Source organism: Coturnix japonica, chromosome 35 (assembly GCF_054131305.1).
Source record: "Coturnix japonica strain WE chromosome 35, WE-NBRP24, whole genome shotgun sequence".
In the NCBI taxonomy this organism is placed as follows: Eukaryota; Metazoa; Chordata; class Aves; order Galliformes; family Phasianidae; genus Coturnix; species Coturnix japonica.
In genome coordinates, this window is record NC_140697.1 from 539,197 (window position 1) to 557,130 (window position 17,934).

The following is a 17,934-nucleotide window of genomic DNA, read 5'->3' on the forward strand; positions in this document are numbered from 1 at the left end:
CACATCTGCCCAACAGCAACTCCTACGCCATAGATCTGACCCACATGCGCCCCACAGCAGCTCCTGCCCCATAGATCTGACCCACATGCGCCCCACAGCAGCTCCTGCCCCATAGGTCTGACCCACATGCGCCTCACAGCAGCTCCTGCCCCATAGATCTAACCACCATCAGCCCCAAAGCAGCTCCTGCCCCATAGATTTGACCCACATCAGCCACACAGCATCTCCCGCCCCATAGATGTGACCCACATCTGCACCACAGCAGCTCCTCCCCATAGATCTAACACCCATCAGCCTCACAGCAGCTCCTCCCCATAGATATGCCCTACATCTGCCCCACATCAGCTCCTGCAACATAGATCTGACCCACATCTGCAACACAGCAGGTCCTGCTCCATAAATCTGACCAACATCAGGCCCACATTTGTTCCTGCCCCATATATCTGACCCACAGCAGCCCCTGCCTCATAGATCTGACCCACAAGTGCCCCACAGCAGCTCCAGCCCAATAGACCTGACCCACATCAACCCCACAGAAGCTCCTGCCCCATAGATCTGACCCACATCAACCCCACAGAAGCTCCTGCCCCATAGATCTTAACCACATCTGCACCACAGCAGCTCCTGCCCCATAGATCTGACCCCCATCAGACCCACAGCAGCTCCTGCCCGAAAGATCTGACACACATCATATGCAAAACAGCTGCTGCCCAATAGATCTGATCCACAGCAGCTACTGCCCCATATATCTGACCCACAAATGCCCCACAGAAGCTCCTGCCCCATAAATCCGACCACATCTGCCCCACAGCAGCTCCTGCCCCATAGATCAGACCCAAATCTGCCCCACTGCTGCTCCTGCCGCAAAGATCTGACACACATCTGCGCCACAACAGCTCCTGCCCCATAGATCTGACCCACATCAGACCCACAGCAGATCCTCCCCAAAGATCTGACACACATCTGCCCCACTACTGCTCCTACACCACAGATCTGACCTACATCATCTCCAATGCAGCTCCTGCCCATAGATCTGACCCGCATCAGCCACACAGCAGGTCCTGCCCCATAGACCTGACACATATCAGCCCCACAGCAGCTCCTGCCTCATAGATCTGACTCACAGTACTCCTGCCCCATAGATCTGACCCATATCAGACCCAGAGCATCTCCTGCCACATAGATCTGACCCACATTTTCCCCAAAGCAGCACCTAAACCATAGATCTGACCCACATGTGCCTCACAGCTGCTCCTGCCCCATAGATCTGAACCACAGCAGTTCCTGCCCCATAGATCAGACCCAAATCTTCCCTACATCAGCTCCTGCCCATAGATCTGACCCACATCAGCCCCACAGCAGCTCCTACCCCATAGATCTGACCCACATCAGCCCCACAGCAGATTTTGCCCCATAGATATGTGCCACGTCTGCCCCACAGCAGCTCCTGCGACATAGATCTTACCCAGATCTGCTCCACAGCAGCTGCTGCCCCAAAGATCTGACCAACATCTGCCCCACAGCAGCTCCTGCCTCATACATCTGACTCACAGCATCTCCTGCCCCATAGAACTGGCTCACATCAGCCACAGCAGCTCCTAACCTATAGATCTGACCCACATCTGACCCACAGCAGCTCCTACCCAAAGATCTGACCCACATCATCTCGACAGCAGCTCCTGCCTCATAGATCTGACCCACATGTGCCCCACAGCAGCTCCTAACACATAGATCTGACCCACATGTGCCCCAGAGCTGTTCCTGCCCCATAGATCTGAACCACAGCAGCTCCTGTCTCATAGATCTAACCCACATCTGCCCCACAGCAGCTCCTGCCCCATAGATCTGACCCACATCTGCTCCACAGCATCTCCTGCCCCATATATCTGACCCACATCTGACCCACAGCAGCTCCTGCCCCATAGATCTGACCCACATGTGCCCCACAGCAGCTCCTAACACATAGATCTGAACCACAGCAGCTCCTGTCTCATAGATCTAACCCACATCTGCCCCACAGAAGCTCCTGCCGCATAGATCTGACCCACATCTGCTCCACAGCATCTCCTGCCCCATAGATCTGACCCCCATCTGCCCCACAGCAGCTCCTGCCTCATACATCTAACTCACAGCATCTCCTGCCCCATAGAACAGGCCCACATCAGCCACAGCAGCTCCTGACCTATAGATCTGACCCACATCAGCCCCACAGCAGATTTTGCCCCATAGATATGTGCCACGTCTGCCCCACAGCAGCTCCTGCGACATAGTTCTTACCCAGATCTGCTCCACAGCAGCTGCTGCCCCAAAGATCTGACCAACATCAGCCCCACAGCAGCTCCTGCCCCATAGATCTGACCCACATCTGCCCCACAGCAGCTCCTGCCCAATAGACCCTACCAAGATGTGCAGCACAGCAGCTCCTGCCCATAGATCTGACCCACATCTGCCCCACAGCAGCTCCTGCCCCATAGATCTGACCCACATCTGCTCCACAGCATCTCCTGCCCCATAGATCTGACCCCCATCTGCCCCACAGCAGCTCCTGCCTCATACATCTGACTCACAGCATCTCCTGCCCCATAGAACTGGCCCACATCTGCCACAGCAGCTCCTGACCTATAGATCTGACCCACATCTGACCCACAGCATCTCCTGCCCCATAGATCTTACCCACATCTGCCACACAGCAGCCTTGGACCCATAGATCTGACCCACATCTGCCCCACAGCATCTCCTGCCCCATAGATCTGACCCACATCTGACCCACAGCAGCTCCTGCCCCATACATCTTACCCAGATCTGCCCCACAGCAGCTCCTACCCAAAGATCTGTCCCACATCATCTCGACAGCAGCTCCTGCCCCATAGATCTGACCCACATGTGCCCCACAGCAGCTCCTAACACATAGATCTGACCCACATCTGACCCACAGCAGCTCCTGCCCCATAGATCTGACCCACATCTGCCCCACAGCAGCTCCTGCCCCATAGATCTGACCCACATCTGACCCACAGCAGCTCCTGCCCCATAGATCTGACCCACATCTGCCCCACAGCAGCTCCTGCCCCATAGACCCTACCAAGATGTGCAGCACAGCAGCTCCTGCCCATAGATCTAACCCACATCTGCCCCACAGCAGCTCCTGCCCCATAGATCTGACCCACATCTGCTCCACAGCATCTCCTACCCATAGATCTGACCCCCATCTGCCCCACAGCAGCTCCTGCCTCATACATCTGACTCACAGCATCTCCTGCCCCATAGAACTGGCTCACATCAGCCACAGCAGCTCCTAACCTATAGATCTGACCCACATCTGACCCACAGCAGCTCCTACCCAAAGATCTGACCCACATCATCTCGACAGCAGCTCCTGCCCCATAGATCTGACCCACATGTGCCCCACAGCAGCTCCTAACACATAGATCTGACCCACATGTGCCCCAGAGCTGCTCCTGCCCCATAGATCTGAACCACAGCAGCTCCTGTCTCATAGATATAACCCACATCTGCCCCACAGCAGCTCCTGCCCCATAGATCTGACCCACATCTGCTCCACAGCATCTCCTGCCCCATAGATCTGACCCCCATCTGCCCCACAGCAGCTCCTGCCTCATACATCTGACTCACAGCATCTCCTGCCCCATAGATCTGACCCACATCTGACCCACAGCATCTCCTGCCCCATAGATCTGACCCACATCTGCCCCACAGCAGCTCCTGCCCCATAGATCTGACCCAGATCTGTCCCACAGCAGCTCCTGCCCCATAGATCTGACCCACATCTGACCCACAGCAGCTCCAGCCCCATACATCTTACCCAGATCTGCCCCACAGCAGCTCCTACCCAAAGATCTGACCCACATCATCTCGACTGCAGCTCCTGCCCCATAGATCTGACCCACATGTGCCCCACAGCAGCTCCTAACACATAGTTCAGACCCACATGTGCCCCAGAGCTGCTCCTGCCCCATAGATCTGAACCACAGCAGCTCCTGTCTCATAGATCTTACCCACATCAGCCCCACAGCAGATTTTGCCCCATAGTTATGTCCCACATCTGCCCAACAGCAACTCCTTCCCCATAGATCTGACCCACATGCGCCCCACAGCAGCTCCTGCCCCATAGATCTGACCCACATGCGCCCCACAGCAGCTCCTGCCCCATAGGTCTGACCCACATGCGCCTCACAGCAGCTCCTGCCCCATAGATCTAACCACCATCAGCCCCAAAGCAGCTCCTGCCCCATAGATTTGACCCACATCAGCCACACAGCATCTCCCGCCCCATAGATGTGACCCACATCTGCACCACAGCAGCTCCTCCCCATAGATCTAACACCCATCAGCCTCACAGCAGCTCCTCCCCATAGATATGCCCTACATCTGCCCCACATCAGCTCCTGCAACATAGATCTGACCCACATCTGCAACACAGCAGGTCCTGCTCCATAAATCTGACCAACATCAGGCCCACATTTGTTCCTGCCCCATATATCTGACCCACAGCAGCCCCTGCCTCATAGATCTGACCCACAAGTGCCCAACAGCAGCTCCAGCCCAATAGACCTGACCCACATCAACCCCACAGAAGCTCCTGCCCCATAGATCTGACCCACATCAACCCCACAGAAGCTCCTGCCCCATAGATCTTAACCACATCTGCACCACAGCAGCTCCTGCCCCATAGATCTGACCCCCATCAGACCCACAGCAGCTCCTGCCCGAAAGATCTGACACACATCATATGCAAAACAGCTGCTGCCCAATAGATCTGATCCACAGCAGCTACTGCCCCATATATCTGACCCACAAATGCCCCACAGAAGCTCCTGCCCCATAAATCCGACCACATCTGCCCCACAGCAGCTCCTGCCCCCTAGATCAGACCCAAATCTGCCCCACTGCTGCTCCTGCCGCAAAGATCTGACCCACATCTGCGCCACAACAGCTCCTGCCCCATAGATCTGACCCACATCAAACCACAGCAGATCCTCCCCAAAGATCTGACACACATCTGCCCCACTGCTGCTCCTACACCACAGATCTGACCTACATCATCTCCAATGCAGCTCCTGCCCATAGATCTGACCCGCATCAGCCACACAGCAGGTCCTGCCCCATAGACCTGACACATATCAGCCCCACAGCAGCTCCTGCCTCATAGATCTGACTCACAGTACTCCTGCCCCATAGATCTGACCCATATCAGACCCAGAGCATCTCCTGCCACATAGATCTGACCCACATTTTCCCCAAAGCAGCACCTAAACCATAGATCTGACCCACATGTGCCTCACAGCTGCTCCTGCCCCATAGATCTGAACCACAGCAGTTCCTGCCCCATAGATCAGACCCAAATCTTCCCTACATCAGCTCCTGCCCATAGATCTGACCCACATCAGCCCCACAGCAGCTCCTACCCCATAGATCTGACCCACATCAGCCCCACAGCAGATTTTGCCCCATAGATATGTGCCACGTCTGCCCCACAGCAGCTCCTGCGACATAGATCTTACCCAGATCTGCTCCACAGCAGCTGCTGCCCCAAAGATCTGACCAACATCAGCCCCACAGCAGCTCCTGCCCCATAGATCTGACCCACATCTGCCCCACAGCAGCTCCTGCCCCATAGACCCTACCAAGATGTGCAGCACAGCAGCTCCTGCCCATAGATCTAACCCACATCTGCCCCACAGCAGCTCCTGCCCCATAGATCTGACCCACATCTGCTCCACAGCATCTCCTACCCATAGATCTGACCCCCATCTGCCCCACAGCAGCTCCTGCCTCATACATCTGACTCACAGCATCTCCTGCCCCATAGAACTGGCTCACATCAGCCACAGCAGCTCCTAACCTATAGATCTGACCCACATCTGACCCACAGCAGCTCCTACCCAAAGATCTGACCCACATCATCTCGACAGCAGCTCCTGCCCCATAGATCTGACCCACATGTGCCCCACAGCAGCTCCTAACACATAGATCTGACACACATGTGCCCCAGAGCTGCTCCTGCCCCATAGATCTGAACCACAGCAGCTCCTGTCTCATAGATCTTACCCACATCTGCCACACAGCAGCCTTTGACCCATAGATCTGACCCACATCTGCCCCACAGCATCTCCTGCCCCATAGATCTGACCCCCATCTGCCCCACAGCAGCTCCTGCCTCATACATCTGACTCACAGCATCTCCTGCCCCATAGAACTGGCCCACATCAGCCACAGCAGCTCCTGACCTATAGATCTGACCCAAATCTGACCCACAGCAGCTCCTGCCTCATAGATCTGACCCACATCTGCCACACAGCAGCCTTTACCCCATAGATCTGACCCACATCTGCTCCACAGCATCTCCTGCCCCATAGATCTGACCCACATCTGCCCCACAGCAGCTCCTGCCCCATATATCTGACCCACATCTGACCCACAGCAGCTCCTGCCCCATAGATCTGACCCACATGTGCCCCACAGCAGCTCCTAACACATAGATCTGACCCACATGTGCCCCAGAGCTGCTCCTGCCCCATAGATCTGAACCACAGCAGCTCCTGTCTCATAGATCTAACCCACATCTGCCCCACAGAAGCTCCTGCTGCATAGATCTGACCCACATCTGCTCCACAGCATCTCCTGCCCCATAGATCTGACCCCCATCTGCCCCACAGCAGCTCCTGCCTCATACATCTAACTCACAGCATCTCCTGCCCCATAGAACAGGCCCACATCAGCCACAGCAGCTCCTGACCTATAGATCTGACCCACATCAGCCCCACAGCAGATTTTGCCCCATAGATATGTGCCACGTCTGCCCCACAGCAGCTCCTGCGACATAGATCTTACCCAGATCTGCTCCACAGCAGCTGCTGCCCCAAAGATCTGACCAACATCAGCCCCACAGCAGCTCCTGCCCCATAGATCTGACCCACATCTGCTCCACAGCATCTCCTGCCCCATAGATCTGACCCCCATCTGCCCCACAGCAGCTCCTGCCTCATACATCTGACTCACAGCATCTCCTGCCCCATAGAACTGGCCCACATCTGCCACAGCAGCTCCTGACCTATAGATCTGACCCACATCTGACCCACAGCATCTCCTGCCCCATAGATCTTACCCACATCTGCCACACAGCAGCCTTTGACCCATAGATCTGACCCACATCTGCCCCACAGCATCTCCTGCCCCATAGATCTGACCCCCATCTGCCCCACAGCAGCTCCTGCCTCATACATCTGACTCACAGCATCTCCTGCCCCATAGAACTGGCCCACATCAGCCACAGCAGCTCCTGACCTATAGATCTGACCCACATCTGACCCACAGCAGCTCCTGCCCAATAGATCTGACCCACATGTGCCCCACAGCAGCTCCTAACACATAGATCTGACCCACATCTGACCCACAGCAGCTCCTGCCCCATAGATCTGACCCACATCTGCCCCACAGCAGCCTTTGCCCCATAGATCTGACCCACATCTGCCACACAGTAGCCTTTGCCCCATAGATCTGACCCACATCTGCCCCACAGCAGCTCCTGCCCCATAGATCTGACCCACATCTGACCCACTGCAGCTCCTGCCCCATACATCTTACCCAGATCTGCCCCACAGCAGCTCCTACCCAAAGATCTGACCCACATCATCTCGACAGCAGCTCCTGCCCCATAGATCTGACCCACATCTGACCCACAGCAGCTCCAGCCCCATACATCTTACCCAGATCTGCCCCACAGCAGCTCCTACCCAAAGATCTGACCCACATCATCTCGACTGCAGCTCCTGCCCCATAGATCTGACCCACATGTGCCCCACAGCAGCTCCTAACACATAGATCAGACCCACATGTGCCCCAGAGCTGCTCCTGCCCCATAGATCTGAACCACAGCAGCTCCTGTCTCATAGATCTTACCCACATCAGCCCCACAGCAGATTTTGCCCCATAGTTATGTCCCACATCTGCCCAACAGCAACTCCTTCCCCATAGATCTGACCCACATGCGCCCCACAGCAGCTCCTGCCCCATAGATCTGACCCACATGCGCCCCACAGCAGCTCCTGCCCCATAGGTCTGACCCACATGCGCCTCACAGCAGCTCCTGCCCCATAGATCTAACCACCATCAGCCCCAAAGCAGCTCCTGCCCCATAGATTTGACCCACATCAGCCACACAGCATCTCCCGCCCCATAGATGTGACCCACATCTGCACCACAGCAGCTCCTCCCCATAGATCTAACACCCATCAGCCTCACAGCAGCTCCTCCCCATAGATATGCCCTACATCTGCCCCACATCAGCTCCTGCAACATAGATCTGACCCACATCTGCAACACAGCAGGTCCTGCTCCATAAATCTGACCAACATCAGGCCCACATTTGTTCCTGCCCCATATATCTGACCCACAGCAGCCCCTGCCTCATAGATCTGACCCACAAGTGCCCCACAGCAGCTCCAGCCCAATAGACCTGACCCACATCAACCCCACGGAAGCTCCTGCCCCATAGATCTGACCCACATCAATCCCACAGAAGCTCCTGCCCCATAGATCTTAACCACATCTGCACCACAGCAGCTCCTGCCCCATAGATCTGACCCCCATCAGACCCACAGCAGCTCCTGCCCGAAAGATCTGACACACATCATATGCAAAACAGCTGCTGCCCAATAGATCTGATCCACAGCAGCTACTGCCCCATATATCTGACCCACAAATGCCCCACAGAAGCTCCTGCCCCATAAATCCGACCACATCTGCCCCACAGCAGCTCCTGCCCCCTAGATCAGACCCAAATCTGCCCCACTGCTGCTCCTGCCGCAAAGATCTGACCCACATCTGCGCCACAACAGCTCCTGCCCCATAGATCTGACCCACATCAGACCCACAGCAGATCCTCCCCAAAGATCTGACACACATCTGCCCCACTGCTGCTCCTACACCACAGATCTGACCTACATCATCTCCACTGCAGCTCCTGCCCATAGATCTGACCCGCATCAGCCACACAGCAGGTCCTGCCCCATAGACCTGACACATATCAGCCCCACAGCAGCTCCTGCCTCATAGATCTGACTCACAGTACTCCTGCCCCATAGATCTGACCCATATCAGACCCAGAGCATCTCCTGCCACATAGATCTGACCCACATTTTCCCCAAAGCAGCACCTAAACCATAGATCTGACCAACATGTGCCTCACAGCTGCTCCTGCCCCATAGATCTGAACCACAGCAGTTCCTGCCCCATAGATCAGACCCAAATCTTCCCTACATCAGCTCCTGCCCATAGATCTGACCCACATCAGCCCCACAGCAGCTCCTACCCCATAGATCTGACCCACATCAGCCCCACAGCAGATTTTGCCCCATAGATATGTGCCACGTCTGCCCCACAGCAGCTCCTGCGACATAGATCTTACCCAGATCTGCTCCACAGCAGCTGCTGCCCCAAAGATCTGACCAACATCAGCCCCACAGCAGCTCCTGCCCCATAGATCTGACCCACATCTGCCCCACAGCAGCTCCTGCCCATAGACCCTACCAAGATGTGCAGCACAGCAGCTCCTGCCCATAGATCTAACCCACATCTGCCCCACAGCAGCTCCTGCCCCATAGATCTGACCCACATCTGCTCCACAGCATCTCCTGCCCCATAGATCTGACCCCCATCTGCCCCACAGCAGCTCCTGCCTCATACATCTGACTCACAGCATCTCCTGCCCCATAGAACTGGCCCACATCTGCCACAGCAGCTCCTGACCTATAGATCTGACCCACATCTGACCCACAGCATCTCCTACCCATAGATCTGACCCCCATCTGCCCTACAGCAGCTCCTGCCTCATACATCTGACTCACAGCATCTCCTGCCCCATAGAACTGGCTCACATCAGCCACAGCAGCTCCTAACCTATAGATCTGACCCACATCTGACCCACAGCAGCTCCTGCCCAAAGATCTGACCCACATCATCTCGACAGCAGCTCCTGCCCCATAGATCTGACCTACATGTGCCCCACAGCAGCTCCTAACACATAGATCTGACCCACATGTGCCCCAGAGCTGCTCCTGCCCCATAGATCTGAACCACAGCAGCTCCTGTCTCATAGATATAACCCACATCTGCCCCACAGCAGCTCCTAACCTATAGATCTGACCCACATCTGCTCCACAGCATCTCCTGCCCCATAGATCTGACCCCCATCTGCCCCACAGCAGCTCCTGCCTCATACATCTGACTCACAGCATCTCCTGCCCCATAGAACTGGCCCACATCAGCCACAGCAGCTCCTGACCTATAGATCTGACCCACATCTGACCCACAGCAGCTCCTGCCTCATAGATCTGACCCACATCTGCCACACAGCAGCCTTTACCCCATAGATCTGACCCACATCTGCTCCACAGCATCTCCTGCCCCATAGATCTGACCCACATCATCTCGACAGCAGCTCCTGCCCCATAGATCTGACCCACATCTGACCCACAGCAGCTCCTGCCCCATAGATCTGACCCACATGTGCCCCACAGCAGCTCTTAACACATAGATCTGACCCACATGTGCCCCAGAGCTGCTCCTGCCCCATAGATCTGCTCCACAGCAGCTCCTGCCCCATAGATCTGACCCACATCTGCTCCACAGCATCTCCTGCCCCATAGATCTGACCCCCATCTGCCCCACAGCAGCTCCTGCCTCATACATCTGACTCACAGCATCTCCTGCCCCATAGATCTGACCCACATCTGACCCACAGCATCTCCTGCCCCATAGATCTGACCCACATCTGCCCCACAGCAGCTCCTGCCCCATAGATCTGACCCACATCTGTCCCACAGCAGCTCCTGCCCCATAGATCTGACCCACATCTGACCCACAGGAGCTCCAGCCCCATACATCTTACCCAGATCTGCCCCACAGCAGCTCCTACCCAAAGATCTGACCCACATCATCTCGACTGCAGCTCCTGCCCCATAGATCTGACCCACATGTGCCCCACAGCAGCTCCTAACACATAGTTCAGACCCACATGTGCCCCAGAGCTGCTCCTGCCCCATAGATCTGAACCACAGCAGCTCCTGTCTCATAGATCTTACCCACATCAGCCCCACAGCAGATTTTGCCCCATAGTTATGTCCCACATCTGCCCAACAGCAACTCCTTCCCCATAGATCTGACCCACATGCGCCCCACAGCAGCTCCTGCCCCATAGATCTGACCCACATGCGCCCCACAGCAGCTCCTGCCCCATAGGTCTGACCCACATGCGCCTCACAGCAGCTCCTGCCCCATAGATCTAACCACCATCAGCCCCAAAGCAGCTCCTGCCCCATAGATTTGACCCACATCAGCCACACAGCATCTCCCGCCCCATAGATGTGACCCACATCTGCACCACAGCAGCTCCTCCCCATAGATCTAACACCCATCAGCCTCACAGCAGCTCCTCCCCATAGATATGCCCTACATCTGCCCCACATCAGCTCCTGCAACATAGATCTGACCCACATCTGCAACACAGCAGGTCCTGCTCCATAAATCTGACCAACATCAGGCCCACATTTGTTCCTGCCCCATATATCTGACCCACAGCAGCCCCTGCCTCATAGATCTGACCCACAAGTGCCCAACAGCAGCTCCAGCCCAATAGACCTGACCCACATCAACCCCACAGAAGCTCCTGCCCCATAGATCTTAACCACATCTGCACCACAGCAGCTCCTGCCCCATAGATCTGACCCCCATCAGACCCACAGCAGCTCCTGCCCGAAAGATCTGACACACATCATATGCAAAACAGCTGCTGCCCAATAGATCTGATCCACAGCAGCTACTGCCCCATATATCTGACCCACAAATGCCCCACAGAAGCTCCTGCCCCATAAATCCGACCACATCTGCCCCACAGCAGCTCCTGCCCCCTAGATCAGACCCAAATCTGCCCCACTGCTGCTCCTGCCGCAAAGATCTGACCCACATCTGCGCCACAACAGCTCCTGCCCCATAGATCTGACCCACATCAAACCACAGCAGATCCTCCCCAAAGATCTGACACACATCTGCCCCACTGCTGCTCCTACACCACAGATCTGACCTACATCATCTCCAATGCAGCTCCTGCCCATAGATCTGACCCGCATCAGCCACACAGCAGGTCCTGCCCCATAGACCTGACACATATCAGCCCCACAGCAGCTCCTGCCTCATAGATCTGACTCACAGTACTCCTGCCCCATAGATCTGACCCATATCAGACCCAGAGCATCTCCTGCCACATAGATCTGACCCACATTTTCCCCAAAGCAGCACCTAAACCATAGATCTGACCCACATGTGCCTCACAGCTGCTCCTGCCCCATAGATCTGAACCACAGCAGTTCCTGCCCCATAGATCAGACCCAAATCTTCCCTACATCAGCTCCTGCCCATAGATCTGACCCACATCAGCCCCACAGCAGCTCCTACCCCATAGATCTGACCCACATCAGCCCCACAGCAGATTTTGCCCCATAGATATGTGCCACGTCTGCCCCACAGCAGCTCCTGCGACATAGATCTTACCCAGATCTGCTCCACAGCAGCTGCTGCCCCAAAGATCTGACCAACATCAGCCCCACAGCAGCTCCTGCCCCATAGATCTGACCCACATCTGCCCCACAGCAGCTCCTGCCCCATAGACCCTACCAAGATGTGCAGCACAGCAGCTCCTGCCCATAGATCTAACCCACATCTGCCCCACAGCAGCTCCTGCCCCATAGATCTGACCCACATCTGCTCCACAGCATCTCCTACCCATAGATCTGACCCCCATCTGCCCCACAGCAGCTCCTGCCTCATACATCTGACTCACAGCATCTCCTGCCCCATAGAACTGGCTCACATCAGCCACAGCAGCTCCTAACCTATAGATCTGACCCACATCTGACCCACAGCAGCTCCTACCCAAAGATCTGACCCACATCATCTCGACAGCAGCTCCTGCCCCATAGATCTGACCCACATGTGCCCCACAGCAGCTCCTAACACATAGATCTGACACACATGTGCCCCAGAGCTGCTCCTGCCCCATAGATCTGAACCACAGCAGCTCCTGTCTCATAGATATAACCCACATCTGCCCCACAGCAGCTCCTAACCTATAGATCTGACCCACATCTGCTCCACAGCATCTCCTGCCCCATAGATCTGACCCCCATCTGCCCCACAGCAGCTCCTGCCTCATACATCTGACTCACAGCATCTCCTGCCCCATAGAACTGGCCCACATCAGCCACAGCAGCTCCTGACCTATAGATCTGACCCAAATCTGACCCACAGCAGCTCCTGCCTCATAGATCTGACCCACATCTGCCACACAGCAGCCTTTACCCCATAGATCTGACCCACATCTGCTCCACAGCATCTCCTGCCCCATAGATCTGACCCACATCTGCCCCACAGCAGCTCCTGCCCCATATATCTGACCCACATCTGACCCACAGCAGCTCCTGCCCCATAGATCTGACCCACATGTGCCCCACAGCAGCTCCTAACACATAGATCTGACCCACATGTGCCCCAGAGCTGCTCCTGCCCCATAGATCTGAACCACAGCAGCTCCTGTCTCATAGATCTAACCCACATCTGCCCCACAGAAGCTCCTGCTGCATAGATCTGACCCACATCTGCTCCACAGCATCTCCTGCCCCATAGATCTGACCTCCATCTGCCCCACAGCAGCTCCTGCCTCATACATCTAACTCACAGCATCTCCTGCCCCATAGAACAGGCCCACATCAGCCACAGCAGCTCCTGACCTATAGATCTGACCCACATCAGCCCCACAGCAGATTTTGCCCCATAGATATGTGCCACGTCTGCCCCACAGCAGCTCCTGCGACATAGATCTTACCCAGATCTGCTCCACAGCAGCTGCTGCCCCAAAGATCTGACCAACATCAGCCCCACAGCAGCTCCTGCCCCATAGATCTGACCCACATCTGCTCCACAGCATCTCCTGCCCCATAGATCTGACCCCCATCTGCCCCACAGCAGCTCCTGCCTCATACATCTGACTCACAGCATCTCCTGCCCCATAGAACTGGCCCACATCTGCCACAGCAGCTCCTGACCTATAGATCTGACCCACATCTGACCCACAGCATCTCCTGCCCCATAGATCTTACCCACATCTGCCACACAGCAGCCTTTGACCCATAGATCTGACCCACATCTGCCCCACAGCATCTCCTGCCCCATAGATCTGACCCCCATCTGCCCCACAGCAGCTCCTGCCTCATACATCTGACTCACAGCATCTCCTGCCCCATAGAACTGGCCCACATCAGCCACAGCAGCTCCTGACCTATAGATCTGACCCACATCTGACCCACAGCAGCTCCTGCCCAATAGATCTGACCCACATGTGCCCCACAGCAGCTCCTAACACATAGATCTGACCCACATCTGACCCACAGCAGCTCCTGCCCCATAGATCTGACCCACATCTGCCCCACAGCAGCCTTTGCCCCATAGATCTGACCCACATCTGCCACACAGTAGCCTTTGCCCCATAGATCTGACCCACATCTGCCCCACAGCAGCTCCTGCCCCATAGATCTGACCCACATCTGACCCACTGCAGCTCCTGCCCCATACATCTTACCCAGATCTGCCCCACAGCAGCTCCTACCCAAAGATCTGACCCACATCATCTCGACAGCAGCTCCTGCCCCATAGATCTGACCCACATCTGACCCACAGCAGCTCCAGCCCCATACATCTTACCCAGATCTGCCCCACAGCAGCTCCTACCCAAAGATCTGACCCACATCATCTCGACTGCAGCTCCTGCCCCATAGATCTGACCCACATGTGCCCCACAGCAGCTCCTAACACATAGATCAGACCCACATGTGCCCCAGAGCTGCTCCTGCCCCATAGATCTGAACCACAGCAGCTCCTGTCTCATAGATCTTACCCACATCAGCCCCACAGCAGATTTTGCCCCATAGTTATGTCCCACATCTGCCCAACAGCAACTCCTTCCCCATAGATCTGACCCACATGCGCCCCACAGCAGCTCCTGCCCCATAGATCTGACCCACATGCGCCCCACAGCAGCTCCTGCCCCATAGGTCTGACCCACATGCGCCTCACAGCAGCTCCTGCCCCATAGATCTAACCACCATCAGCCCCAAAGCAGCTCCTGCCCCATAGATTTGACCCACATCAGCCACACAGCATCTCCCGCCCCATAGATGTGACCCACATCTGCACCACAGCAGCTCCTCCCCATAGATCTAACACCCATCAGCCTCACAGCAGCTCCTCCCCATAGATATGCCCTACATCTGCCCCACATCAGCTCCTGCAACATAGATCTGACCCACATCTGCAACACAGCAGGTCCTGCTCCATAAATCTGACCAACATCAGGCCCACATTTGTTCCTGCCCCATATATCTGACCCACAGCAGCCCCTGCCTCATAGATCTGACCCACAAGTGCCCCACAGCAGCTCCAGCCCAATAGACCTGACCCACATCAACCCCACAGAAGCTCCTGCCCCATAGATCTGACCCACATCAATCCCACAGAAGCTCCTGCCCCATAGATCTTAACCACATCTGCACCACAGCAGCTCCTGCCCCATAGATCTGACCCCCATCAGACCCACAGCAGCTCCTGCCCGAAAGATCTGACACACATCATATGCAAAACAGCTGCTGCCCAATAGATCTGATCCACAGCAGCTACTGCCCCATATATCTGACCCACAAATGCCCCACAGAAGCTCCTGCCCCATAAATCCGACCACATCTGCCCCACAGCAGCTCCTGCCCCCTAGATCAGACCCAAATCTGCCCCACTGCTGCTCCTGCCGCAAAGATCTGACCCACATCTGCGCCACAACAGCTCCTGCCCCATAGATCTGACCCACATCAGACCCACAGCAGATCCTCCCCAAAGATCTGACACACATCTGCCCCACTGCTGCTCCTACACCACAGATCTGACCTACATCATCTCCACTGCAGCTCCTGCCCATAGATCTGACCCGCATCAGCCACACAGCAGGTCCTGCCCCATAGACCTGACACATATCAGCCCCACAGCAGCTCCTGCCTCATAGATCTGACTCACAGTACTCCTGCCCCATAGATCTGACCCATATCAGACCCAGAGCATCTCCTGCCACATAGATCTGACCCACATTTTCCCCAAAGCAGCACCTAAACCATAGATCTGACCAACATGTGCCTCACAGCTGCTCCTGCCCCATAGATCTGAACCACAGCAGTTCCTGCCCCATAGATCAGACCCAAATCTTCCCTACATCAGCTCCTGCCCATAGATCTGACCCACATCAGCCCCACAGCAGCTCCTACCCCATAGATCTGACCCACATCAGCCCCACAGCAGATTTTGCCCCATAGATATGTGCCACGTCTGCCCCACAGCAGCTCCTGCGACATAGATCTTACCCAGATCTGCTCCACAGCAGCTGCTGCCCCAAAGATCTGACCAACATCAGCCCCACAGCAGCTCCTGCCCCATAGATCTGACCCACATCTGCCCCACAGCAGCTCCTGCCCATAGACCCTACCAAGATGTGCAGCACAGCAGCTCCTGCCCATAGATCTAACCCACATCTGCCCCACAGCAGCTCCTGCCCCATAGATCTGACCCACATCTGCTCCACAGCATCTCCTGCCCCATAGATCTGACCCCCATCTGCCCCACAGCAGCTCCTGCCTCATACATCTGACTCACAGCATCTCCTGCCCCATAGAACTGGCCCACATCAGCCACAGCAGCTCCTGACCTATAGATCTGACCCACATCTGACCCACAGCATCTCCTACCCATAGATCTGACCCCCATCTGCCCTACAGCAGCTCCTGCCTCATACATCTGACTCACAGCATCTCCTGCCCCATAGAACTGGCTCACATCAGCCACAGCAGCTCCTAACCTATAGATCTGACCCACATCTGACCCACAGCAGCTCCTGCCCAAAGATCTGACCCACATCATCTCGACAGCAGCTCCTATCACATAGATCTGACCTACATGTGCCCCACAGCAGCTCCTAACACATAGATCTGACCCACATGTGCCCCAGAGCAGCTCCTGCCCCATAGATCTGAACCACAGCAGCTCCTGTCTCATAGATATAACCCACATCTGCCCCACAGCAGCTCCTAACCTATAGATCTGACCCACATCTGCTCCACAGCATCTCCTGCCCCATAGATCTGACCCCCATCTGCCCCACAGCAGCTCCTGCCTCATACATCTGACTCACAGCATCTCCTGCCCCATAGAACTGGCCCACATCAGCCACAGCAGCTCCTGACCTATAGATCTGACCCACATCTGACCCACAGCAGCTCCTGCCTCATAGATCTGACCCACATCTGCCACACAGCAGCCTTTACCCCATAGATCTGACCCACATCTGCTCCACAGCATCTCCTGCCCCATAGATCTGACCCACATCTGCCCCACAGCAGCTCCTGCCCCATATATCTGACCCACATCTGACCCACAGCAGCTCCTGCCCCATAGATCTGACCCACATGTGCCCCACAGCAGCTCTTAACACATAGATCTGACCCACATGTGCCCCAGAGCTGCTCCTGCCCCATAGATCTGCTCCACAGCAGCTGCTGCCCCAAAGATCTGACCAACATCTGCCCCACCGAAGCTCCTGCCGCATAGATCTGACCCACATCTGCCCCACAGCAGCTCCTGCCCAATAGAACCTACCAAGATGTGCAGCACAGCAGCTCCTGCCCATAGATCTGACCCACATCTGCCCCACAGCAGCTCCTGCCCCATAGATCTGACCCACATCTGCTCCACAGCATCTCCTGCCCCATAGATCTGACCCCCATCTGCCACAGCAGCTCCTGCCTCATACATCTGACTCACAGCATCTCC